Genomic DNA, 12621 nt, shown 5'->3' on the forward strand with positions numbered 1-12621 from the left:
AACCATAACAGAAATTGGAAAGAATGAATCACCCCCCTCACGTTTGCTTAATAGTCACTGAGGAAGAAACCAAGGAGAGAGTTGATTTAAGTGATATTCCACAGAAAGAGCCGGATGGAGAGTTATTGTGTGACGGCTCATGTTTTAAATTACCAGAGGGCACGACAACTGCCGCATACGCTATCACTACCCTAGAGAGTGTTGTAGAAAGTAAAAGAATCCCCTATAATTCAGCACGAGCTGCAGAAATGATAGCAGTAACCAGAGCCTGCGAGATTTCTGAAAATTTGAACGTGAATATATATACTGACAGTCAGTACACGTTTGGAGTGGTTCATAATTTTGGACGACTCTGGGCTGAGAGAGGGTTTCTGACATCACATGGTGCCAGAATTCAACATGGCCCTTTGATTGTACGATTGCTGTCTGCACTCACGTTTCCAAAGCGCCTAGCAATAGTGAAATGCAAGGCACATAAAAAGGTAACATGCAAAATAGGAGAGGGAAACGCGTTTGCAGACAGGATTGCGAAACAAACTGCCACTGATTTAAATACTAAGATGATGACGGTTCAGACAGAGGAAGTACCCTGTATGATAGAAGATGGAGTTGCGACTGTCAAAGAAATGCAGGCCGAGGCTACGGCCAATGAAATACAGGGATGGGCAGAGGGATCTGCTGAGTTGGATTTGGAGGGTTGTTGGGTGGACAAGGAAACTAGAAACTGGATGTTGCCAAATTCATATGTGACTGCAATGGTCACAATGGCCCACAGTCCTATGCGCATCTGTGCCAAGAAAATGATACAGCACCTTTCTACAGTATGGCAGAATGCAAACATAAAAAATAAATGCAGAGAGGTTGGTGCAGAACTGTATCACGTGTTTACAACACAATGTAGGAAAGGGAACAGTGACGCCAACAGGCAGTTTTGGCCCGCCCTCCATGCCGTTTGAGGTAGTTCATTTTGATTTCATAGAGATGGAAAGGTGCCAAAACTTAAAATACGTCTTGGTGGTAATCTGTGCATTCAGTAAATGGGTGGAGGCATATCCTTTGAAGGACTGCACAGCAATGAGTAAGGCAAAAGTAATTCTGAAGGAGTATTTTTCCAGATTTGGCTTGCCCCATGTCCTATGGTCTGATAATGGACCACATTTTGTGGGTGCAGTGGTGTTACAGATATGTGCAGGTCTCCAGATTGATAAGAGATTCCATAGTTCAAGGCATCCGAGTTCTGCCGTTCTTGTGGAGAGGCACAACGGGATACTTAAATCAAAGATTAGCAAGATTTGTGCGGGAAGCAAGTTGAGTTGGGTGGATGCATTACCAATAGCACTATTATGCATGCTTACGTCTGTACAGGCTAAAACTGGGCTCTCCCCATACGAGATCGTAATGGGGAGGCCGGCAAATGTTTGGTGCGCACCTCAGCCAAAACGACTCAGTGAGATAGAACATCCTGTGCTTAGTACTTATTGTGGCCTTTTAATGCAGAAATTGCGTTTGATTCATCAGCAGGTGCAGGAGGCATTAAGCGTGCGGTATACCAGGCCGGGGAATGCGCTGGAGCCAGGTGACTGGGTGCTGCTAAACAACTTCGAAAGAAAATCATCATTAGCACCCAGGTGGCGCGGGCCCTATCAAGTACTTTTGGCGACGTAAACGGCAATTAGGGTGGATGGAAGGAAGTCGTGGATCCATGCCACCCATGCCAAGAAGATTCCAACTGCACTGAAAGTCTTGCCTGACACCAATGACTGGAAAGAGACAGCGGTCGCAGAGACAAAAGAAACTGTTGCCAGTAAGCAGCCACCTGATCTGCCAAAACGGGAAGTGAAACTCGAAACAAAGTCTGAGATGATTGCCAAAGAGGGGGAAGGGCAAAGAGTGCCCCAACGTTGCCCAGCAGAATCGACATCACTGCTGACCGACTTGAAATCTGCCTTGCAAATACCAGCAGAAACAAATCGTGTACCCCTTTGGCGCCCAGCAGCACTTGTCAGCACGCCAACCACCGAATCTGCACCATTGGCGCGGCGCACACCAGCACCTGCAGAAACGCTGCAGGCTGACTTCAAGCCTGAATCTGAAAGTGCACCAGCACTGTTCACGGATCATACGATACCAGGAGCAAGGCGATACAACCTGCAGCCTCGGAAGACAAGGAGATCTGGATTCTTTTTCTTTTGGTGTTTATGTCAACCTCTGGTTCAGCTCATGGACGGAGCAGGAACCAGGGGTGTAGAGGAGAGAAGCGTGAGAATTGTGCGAGTCGGACAATTCAAGACTCGCGGCTCCACTCTGCAATCATAAAAGTACATGTGTCCGGAACCAGAGCGGACAAGCTGGGCGCACATGGTACTATGGCAAGTGAGATAATTGATTAATAGTACATGCGTCCGGAACCAGAGCGGACAAGCTGGGCGCGCATGATACTGAGACAAAAACTGATCAAAGGTCCTCTGAGCAGTGTAAGAAGGGACAAGTGATCTCGCCTAAAAACGAATAATCAAAGCCAGGCTGAAACAAAAAAGGACAGGCAAAACTGAACTGGGAGAATTTCATTGAACTTATAGACATCAGAGCAAACGCGACAAAGAGAGATATCCACAACTGTGATAAGGAAGAAGAAGGACGACGAGAAACATGCCGGGACCGGTTCCAGCCTCCTCCTGCACCAGCACTGCTGAAAATGAGTCAGTTATAAAGACTATAACTTTAAGAAAAACACATGGTTAAACAAATTGTATGCTGACACTAACGATAATGATGTGCTTTATGAGCGTGGTAGCATCAATATCAACAGCCCTAATATTATGGTGGGTAGAAACAATACACCCATTAGAAATGTTTTTACCAATAATTAATATATCCACTACTGAAAGCCCGGTTCAGGTGATCACTTATACCCTACCCCCAATGGAAGAAAAACACAGGGACGGTTTTGGGAATAATACATTATTATTAATCATGAACATGACACATGCAATCCTGAAGAAAACAAACTGCTGGGTATGTGCCCATTTACCACAGCATGCTGGGAAAGGAATAGGGTGGTATGTGCAGCCGTTACCATTAAGTTCTGCATGTAGTGCATCTTTAGGTGCAATGTTCTATGGGAAATGGAATGAGAGTAGTACGGGTCAATTGGACAGAACCAACATGAATGAGTTTGAGGAGATAATAATGAAGCCTGTGGGTTGTTCCATTTTCCATAAAGCACAAGTAATAGCCCCAGAGCCCACAAGGAAAAGCACACGTAAAATAACACGACAAAATAGACGAGATAGATTGTTCCCGCCAGAAAAAACATCTGTAATGACGTTTCGTGTAAGAACAGAAGGGAACAAAGATGCGATTCCCCCATCTTCCACGGTGAATTATAGCCCAAGAACTGTCCCGTTTTGCCTGAAAAAGAAAGGATCTTTTTCAGTCGGAACATATACTGGTTGTATGAATACGGTGGTACTAAAATGGGAAATAGAACCAGTATACGTAGGTGATCCAGTTTATTTTATATGTGAAGAGAAAGCATACCCTTGGTTGCCCAGAAACTGGGAAGGTACATGTTATCTTGGGCTATCGTTCCCAGGAGTATTCCTCTTGGAAACAGCAGCCATAGCCAAATTATCCAGAACTAGAGTCAAAAAGACTGACGAGGGTGTTTTAATAGCAACTGATGTAGCAAAATCATTCGTTCCATTCTTAGGACAGATAGTGAACTCCTATAATATAAGGCAGTTGTCCAGAATCCTAAAGAATACAATAAACACAACAACAGATATATTATTCAACATGACATTGGAAGAAAGAGGAATCAGGTTAATGACGCTGCAAAATAGAATGGCTCTCGATGTAATCCTGGTTGATCGTGGAGGATTTTGCAAAATAGTGGGATCAGCATGTTGCATTTATGTCGATGACTATTCCCCCACGATCTTTGAAGCAATAAAGAAAATGCACGTTCTAAGCTCTGAACTCCCCACGGGAGACGGGGGCTGGGACATAGGATCTTGGTTTTGGGGAATACTACGATCTTGGGGATGGAAGCTGATCTCGATACTAGTAGTGGTGTTCGGAATATTCCTAACGTGTTGTTGTTGTATACATTGTTTACCCATAGTTTGTACAGAGGTAACAGAGGGATGTACGGAAGGATGCATGCAAATGATAACAAAGAAAAAACAACCTCATGATCGAACTTGCCCAGACCCAAATGAGATGAGAGTAATGAAAGAGTTGATGGCAATAGATATTACTGAAGGCAATGATGACCACGATAGCATGCGAGATTCAGACATAAGTACTTCAGATTAACCATCACTAGAGGAGGTTTCAATAACTAGATGAGACGTTTGGCATACGGCCAAAGGAGGGTTTGTCGGTCTAGAAATCTAATTTGAGACCACAAACGTATTTTGGTGGCCGTGGGCCAGCCGTCTCATGCACGATACGACAGAATATAGGTTTTCGAGTGTTCTAATGAACAGCCATTTTGATGTAACAAGAATCGCCATTTTGTTTTCTAACCATTGCTCATTGCTTTCTGTTCCTATTGCTTCGCAGTATATTTTTTCGCTTACACTGCTTGACTGAGGAACAATGCTGTCTGTATATGAAAAGGACAAGGCCACAGGACCAAGAGGATAACAAGAGTTTTGCTGAAACACAAACGTAGGCAGCGCCAGGAAGAATGCCCGGCTCCCTCCTTAATATAGCCTTGAAGCAGAGCCGCAGGGCATTTAATCATTTTACAGCTGCCAGCCAGTCTTGTTATATGGTAGAATATGTTAGAATAATACTGCTAAAGGCTTGAATTATGCTTTTCTAACAGCCCCCTTTGCTGAGCCCGCTAAGAGCATGTCAGCTCCCAGGACGCAAATAGCACCTGATAGATAGCAAGGTCCGGAATGTAACCCGGTCCGGAGTGTAACCCCCTCTGCATGTAGCTCGCTTCCAAGAACAGAAGCGCCATGTTCTCTTCAATAACCAAAAGATGCCTACGCACTCACAAATTGCAAATTGTTACTAGAATAGATGTTTTAAGGTGTCATGGTGTCATAGTGGCCGGAGATGTCCATCGTCACACCAAGTTCAAAGAAACCCAATGAAGAGGGGTGTTAACCATGACATAGCTGATTGTTTGATATGCATTTTGTATATATGTAACTGATGTACGTAATTCACTCTCTTGCGTCCCATGAGGTCTAGAGATACAAGTCGCCGGGCGTTGAGACCGAGTTGGCCAACTGAGACTTTTCCTTTGCAATAAACCCTAGCTTTGGGAATACAACCTCGTGTCTGGCATCTCTATCATGTGTGGTGACTCGCCTTGTTTCCATAGATGTCAGAGTCCCCTAGGGGCCCCTTTCAAGATGGTGCCCAAATAGGGACCCTCCCTCACTTGTTCCTTCGCGTAACGTTGTAATTGAGAAAGGCAGAGAACGGCGAGGACGGGACGATCGAGCCGGGATCAAGAGGTGTTCGGGGCACCCTGACTCGGTACCGTCCGTTCCTCCCGGGGTTGAAGTTAAAACCGCGGGGGCAAGAGGCGGGACTGACCAACGGCAGTGCACAAGGGTAACCCGCAGCGCAATCAGCAAGGAGAGGAAGGTGGAATTGCAGCAACAGGCAGAGATGTATATAGACGGGAATGATGGGACGGCAACATTGGCTTAGATATATGACTTTCGTAGAAGCAACGAAAGACAGGTAGTGTTGGAATGCATGGGTGAATATTTGGTGGAGAGATGGAAACAGCTAATTGGGAAATTACCACCGCAGCGATTGTTAGATCTGAATGCATTAGTACGCTGTAGGGAGAGGGATGAAGAAGTAAGAGAACATGTATATAGACTTTTTGAGTTTAGAGATTAATTAGATAATGATTATGTCGAAACATTTACTGCACCTATCAAAGTGTTTACTGCACCGGGATACAGGAGTAGGGAAGTCGGGAGAAGAAGAAAAAGGGGTCGCATAATAAACGGCAGCAGTTACCATCGCCGGGGCAGAAGGAGATGGTGAACAAATTATCGTTGCTAAAACAGGTGGGGGCAGACTTAAAGGAATGTCTAATCAAGACACGGGTATTAATGCAGCAAGTAGTAGGACATAATAGAGGGCGAGGGAACGCACAAGCGAGGAGTAGTTTGAATATGTATGGGGGAACAGTGGGGCTGAAATCAGTGTGCATATTGTAAAGAGGAAGCACATTGGCGAGCGCAATGCCCGCATTTACAGAACAGAAATGGGTCTGGTCAAAGGTGACAGCATAGAGGACACCCAGGAGCGAATGGACCAAATAGGAATAGTATGCAGCAGCATCATAATAATGGAGGTAATCAAAACCAAGGCCAAAACCAAAATGCCCCAAACCAGAGTCAGGGACAGCAAAATCAACAATATGGAAATCAGAATGGGGGAAATAGAGGGAAGAGTGGAAATGTTTTTGATACACAGCCAAACACGTATTACAGTAATAGTAATGATTACACATCGGACGATGTGTTATTTCCCCAATAGGACAGCCCAGGACAGGGGTCGGAACCAGTGTCTATTCCCGTGAATCAGAGAGGACCCTACGTAGAAATGAGAGTTGGGAATGAGGAACACTGCTTTCTTGTAGATACAGGAGCCCAGAAGTGTTCAATAGACCATCACTTGGTTCCGAATATACCACTGTCAGGGCAAAAGAATATTTCCGTAGGGTTCGCAGGTACACCAGTCATAAACCCAGTGTCCAAACCAGTCCCAGTTATCATAGGACCATTCACTGAACATTGTCCTTTCCTTCTAACAGAAAATTGTGGAGAAAATTTGTTGGGATTGAATTTGTTGAAAAAACTAGTTTCTGTTATACATTGCACGGCAGACGGAGTGTTTCTAACGATATGGCCACACAATGCCCCTGTGTCAGAATTCATGTCCGAAGCATTACCAGGGGAACTAAGTAAAGTACCAACCTGTATATGGGCAATGCATGACAATGATGTGGGATCTTTAAAGATAGAGCCAGTAAAGATTATTTTAAAAGAAGGTGTTACCCTACCGCAAATACCCCAATACAAAATTTCGGTTGAAGGTGAGAAAGGATTGAAGAGTATTGTTACCGATTTGATGAAATTAGGGGTAATAGAGGAAATCACAGGCAGTACATGTAACAGCCCGATCCTTCCGGTTTATAAAAAAGGAGGTAATGAGGCACCATACCGTTTCATATTTGATCTACGCGCATTAAACAAGGTAGCACATCCGCAATTTCCTTTAGTGCCAGACGTCACTACAATATTGACAATGATACCTGTTTCAGCAGAATATTTTAGTGTAATAGATTTGAATAACGCATTCTTTAGTATTCCAGTCGACAAGGACAGTAGATACTTGTTCGCGTTCACATTAGGAGGACGATCATTTACATTTACACGGATTCCACAAGGTTACACGGAAAGTCCACGTATTTACAGTAGAGCATTAAAAGAGCAGCTAGACATGCTGGAATTACCCGTGGGTTGTGTACTTTTACAATACATAAACGATTTATTACTAGCTGCAGACTCTGTAACGCTCACCTGATTCCCGTAGAGGCGCCGGTCTTGACTGGGCTGGACCTCTGTGCACTGTATGTTTGACTCGAAGGGTAAGATGTCTGCAGATAGAAAATATGGGATTAATGAACTGGGTTATTGAATGTCTCTCTCTTCTTCCCTTTCTCTTCTCCTGTAGAACCCCGAAGGTTAACGCTCTCACCTTAGGTAAGTGAACGCCGTGCTCTCCATCTGCCTCGGGGCAGGGTGCTGTAACCAGTTTCTTCACTGGATAAGGGGAGCAGGCCTCTTGACTTCAGAGGACTGCTGTCCGTCGTTTACTGCACGAACGGTAAGTTTCGAGTAATTCTAATGTCTTTAAAGTCTTTAGTAATGATGTCTCTTGTTTTGCAGGGTTCCGGCGATGCGCTCTAACTGTCTTTTTATTTTGCAGGTACAAGTTCGGAGCGGCTGCAGGGTGCCGGAATACCCACTGGGTTAGATGTGGAAAGGAGTAATGGCACGTGAGTATTAAAGTTCCCCAATGTCTTTAAACGCACCTTGTTTTGTCTTTCAGATGCGGGATGCAGCGCCGAAGGCCTCCGGAGCGTGCGAAGAGTTGGTAAGCTTTTGTCTTTCAGATGCCGGAATGCAGTGTGAAGACCTCCGGAGCGCACGAAGAGTAGGTAAGCCTTTGTCTTTCAGAATGCAGCGCGAGGCGTTGGTGACAGCCGATGGCCCAGGTAAGTGAAGAGCTGTCACTGAAGACCGTAATGCTAACCTGTTCTTTCTTGTCTTTATAGGTGTTGCTGAAGACTGGATTCAGGATGGTAAGCCTTTTTCCTTAGGCCCAGGATCAGATGCAGAAGACACGATGAGCGTTCTGCTGCAGAGGATGCAGAATAACGCAAAGCAAGATTCATCCATCGGGTGTGGTTTAAATAGCCTCCTGTAGTGCTTAGGTGTCTCCTTCCACAGCCACGCCTAGGTCAGAAAAGAGTTCCTGCTACCCCGACTACACGAAAGAAGTCCAAAAAGCCCGCCAATCTTTTGACTCCGTTAAGAGGAAGCTCCAGTCACTATCCATCAAATATGCCCTCTTCTTCCCGGCATTGCTAAAAGTCCAGTATGAGGGCGCTACACACTTGTTTTACAACCCCAAAGATGCATGGGACTGGCTTGAAACTCACGTCCTCACGGAACCCAACGGGAGACGTGGGCCATCGGGCCCACCCACGCAGCGACCCCGACCTGGGAGACCCTCGCCCCCTCGTTCCCCGTCTGAGGCAGACGACAACGCGTCAAGGACCCCGGCGGGAAAAGGATGAATACCCGGTACTGTAGGGCCCAAACTACAGATTGGTAGAGTGGAAATGCTCACTTAGCGGCCGCCGCCCCCTAAGGCTGAGCGTGCGTTACCACACCCGGGTTATCCCGAAGAAGTTTATAAAGTTATAGGTTTAATGTTTGGGCGACAGGTGCTCCCAGTTGGAGGGGAAGTACAGGGTGGGGGGGAGTTCAAAGTTCGTAAAGAAAACGAAACAAGAAACAAGAAGATACGACACATAGAAGCACTGGCAAGGGAGCCAGATATTGGCTATGGGCAAGACCACAGACACGATCATCATCCAGGCAGGAGATATACCAACACGAGAAGACCTTCGGGCATCCCCCCCGAAAGTATAGCATCGCACAAATCTCGAGCGTACAAGACTACCATTGATCCATCAAGATATCCAGATACGCGCCCCACGCAGAGAGAATGAACTCCAACAAGGCGGCCGTGCTCTCCTGGAACGTTAACGGCCTCGGCTCCAGCATAAAGCGAAGACTGGTGCTCCAGTACCTTAACCGTTACTCACCTGATATTGCCCTACTAAATGAAACACACTTGCTAGGCACGAGCACAAACTTCTTCAAAAAAACCAACTACTCTCACACCTACCAGGCTGGATTCACAACAGGAGCTAGGGGCACGATGATCCTGGTTCACAAGCGAGTCCCCCTGCAGGTCAGGACGGTCAAGATCGACCCCCGGGGCCGATATGTTATGATACTGGCCGACATCTGGGGCGAGAAATGGGGCCTCGCTGCAGTCTACGCCCCCCCCTCACAGACGAAAGAGCTACTCTCCGAGCTACAGAGCCGGTTGCTTGAGGATGTGGCCGATGTATGGGTGATTGGTGGGGACTTTAATGAAGTGATGAACACTACAATCGACAGATCTCACAGGAGGCCAGGTTCCTGTCTTGCCCCCACACCACTCGCCATGTTCGCCGAAGCTCTGGGTATGACAGATGCATGGCGCGCGCTCCACAACAACGAGGCTGGGTTCTCCTTCTTCTCAGGTGTCCACAAGTCATTCTCCCGAATCGACTATGCCTTCATCCCCCGCACCCACGCAGCGACCCCGACCTGGGAGACCCTCGCCCCCTCGTTCCCCGTCTGAGGCAGACGACGACGCGTCAAGGACCCCGGCGGGAAAAGGATGAATACCCGGTACTGTAGGGCCCAAACTACAGATTGGTAGAGTGGAAATGCTCACTTAGCGGCCGCCGCCCCCTAAGGCTGAGCGTGCGTTACCACACCCGGGTTATCCCGAAGAAGTTTATAAAGTTATAGGTTTAATGTTTGGGCGACAGGTGCTCCCAGTTGGAGGGGAAGTACAGGGTGGGGGGGAGTTCAAAGTTCGTAAAGAAAACGAAACAAGAAACAAGAAGATACGACACATAGAAGCACTGGCAAGGGAGCCAGATATTGGCTATGGGCAAGACCACAGACACGATCATCATCCAGGCAGGAGATATACCAACACGAGAAGACCTTCGGGCATCCCCCCCGAAAGTATAGCATCGCACAAATCTCGAGCGTACAAGACTACCATTGATCCATCAAGATATCCAGATAAGCGCCCCACGCAGAGAGAATGAACTCCAACAAGGCGGCCGTGCTCTCCTGGAACGTTAACGGCCTCGGCTCCAGCATAAAGCGAAGACTGGTGCTCCAGTACCTTAACCGTTACTCACCTGATATTGCCCTACTAAATGAAACACACTTGCTAGGCACGAGCACAAACTTCTTCAAAAAAACCAACTACTCTCACACCTACCAGGCTGGATTCACAACAGGAGCTAGGGGCACGATGATCCTGGTTCACAAGCGAGTCCCCCTGCAGGTCAGGACGGTCAAGATCGACCCCCGGGGCCGATATGCTATGATACTGGCCGACATCTGGGGCGAGAAATGGGGCCTCGCTGCAGTCTACGCCCCCCCCTCACAGACGAAAGAGCTACTCTCCGAGCTACAGAGCCGGTTGCTTGAGGATGTGGCCGATGTATGGGTGATTGGTGGGGACTTTAATGAAGTGATGAACACTACAATCGACAGATCTCACAGGAGGCCAGGTTCCTGTCTTGCCCCCACACCACTCGCCATGTTCGCCGAAGCTCTGGGTATGACAGATGCATGGCGCGCGCTCCACAACAACGAGGCTGGGTTCTCCTTCTTCTCAGGTGTCCACAAGTCATTCTCCCGAATCGACTATGCCTTCATCCCCCGCAATGTAAGTCACAGGCTCCTTGACGCTGACTTCCTCGCAAGAGGTATTTCTGACCACTCTCCGCTCCTACTGTCTATGAAGAACTCTTGCCGTGGTCTGGATCGTAATTGGCGCCTGAACACATACCACCTACGTCTCCCCGAAATAGCGGAGGAACTGGAGAAGAAGACAACAGAATACTTCGAAATCAACGAAGGATCAGTGGATTGCCCGATCTCGCTCTGGGAGGCATATAAGACTGTCCTCCGCGGAGAAGTTATCTCGGAAGTTTCAGCCTACCAACGAAGACGAATCCGAAAGATCAAAGAGGCAGAGGCGCGCGCCCTGGAGTGCGAACAACAAACCCTGGATCACCCCACCCAAGAAGCTAAGGAGGATTTGATCACCGCACAAGTGGTCCTTAGCAACCTGGCTCTAGACAATGCACGGACAGCCCATCAGTTAGTCCGGAGTCAAATCTACGAACGAGGTGACAAGGCGAATAAGACACTGGCCTGGTTGGAACGGCGCGAGCAGACCAAGGGACATGTGCGGGCAATTGAATCTCCAGACGGAACGCTCCTCACAGACGACTCGGACATTGTTGCAGCATTCGCCGCCTACTATGAGAAACTCTACACTCCACCAACCGAGCACTTGCCTCCCGAACCCACATGCTACCTTGACCGGTTCGAGATCCCGAAGCTCTCTCAGCGCCAAACAGACCTCCTGAACGCCGAAATCACTGTAACTGAGGTACAAGAGGCGCTCGCACAGCTCCAACCTGGGAAGACCCCGGGTCCCAACGGGTTCCCTACAGAAACATGGAAATGCCTCGGCGGTTCACTGCCCGCCCACATGCACCGTATGTTTCTACGCAGCAAGGAGCTGGGGGCACTCCAATAATTGACCGATTCATTAGGGACACCTCCCACTGGCAATCACTCCCACTATCACTATTGGGCAGAGCGGCGCTATTCAAAATGCTGACCCTCCCCAGACTACTATATGTACTTCAAAACGCCCCCCATATAATCCCCTGTGACACCTTCGCACTCATTGACAGACGCCTCCGCACACTGCTGTGGGGAGGGAAACAATCCAGGATCGCCCTGGAGACGCTGCAGCGATCAGTGTGGGAGGGAGGCATCGGTCTACCATGCATTCGCACCTATTACCTTGCAGCCCAGATTGGGGTGGTAAACGACTGGATACATGCTGACCCCACACTCCCCCACATCCGCCTTGAAATGGAGAGCATGACCCCACTAACCCCACTACAGACCCTGTACGCCACCCACGACCAACCCCCGTCCTTACCCAAAATGACACGTCACATTTGCTGGGCCTGGCGGGATGCGCACAAACTGATAGGCTGGAAAGGTAAACCAACGCTATCTCAACCCCTATGGCACAACGCACTCCTCCCAGAAATAGTGAAGATGGGCCCCTTGGGTCACTGGTGCGCGAAAGGGATACACACACTAGCACATGTGATACAAGAAGGCCATCTCCTTGACTTTGAGGCCATGCAAGAGCGTTTCGACCTCGCAC

General features: G+C 48.0%; 1 protein-coding gene across 1 annotated transcript in view; it reads right to left on the reverse strand.

Annotated features, from left to right (window-relative positions):
• The window catches only part of RASAL3 (RAS protein activator like 3), a 556797-nt gene that overhangs the window by 501333 nt on the left and 42843 nt on the right, over positions 1-12621 (reverse strand). The window lies entirely within an intron of this gene.

Source organism: Ambystoma mexicanum, chromosome 3q (genome assembly GCF_040938575.1).
Source record: "Ambystoma mexicanum isolate Mex_15411 chromosome 3q, UKY_AmexF1_1, whole genome shotgun sequence".
In the NCBI taxonomy this organism is placed as follows: domain Eukaryota; kingdom Metazoa; phylum Chordata; class Amphibia; order Caudata; family Ambystomatidae; genus Ambystoma; species Ambystoma mexicanum.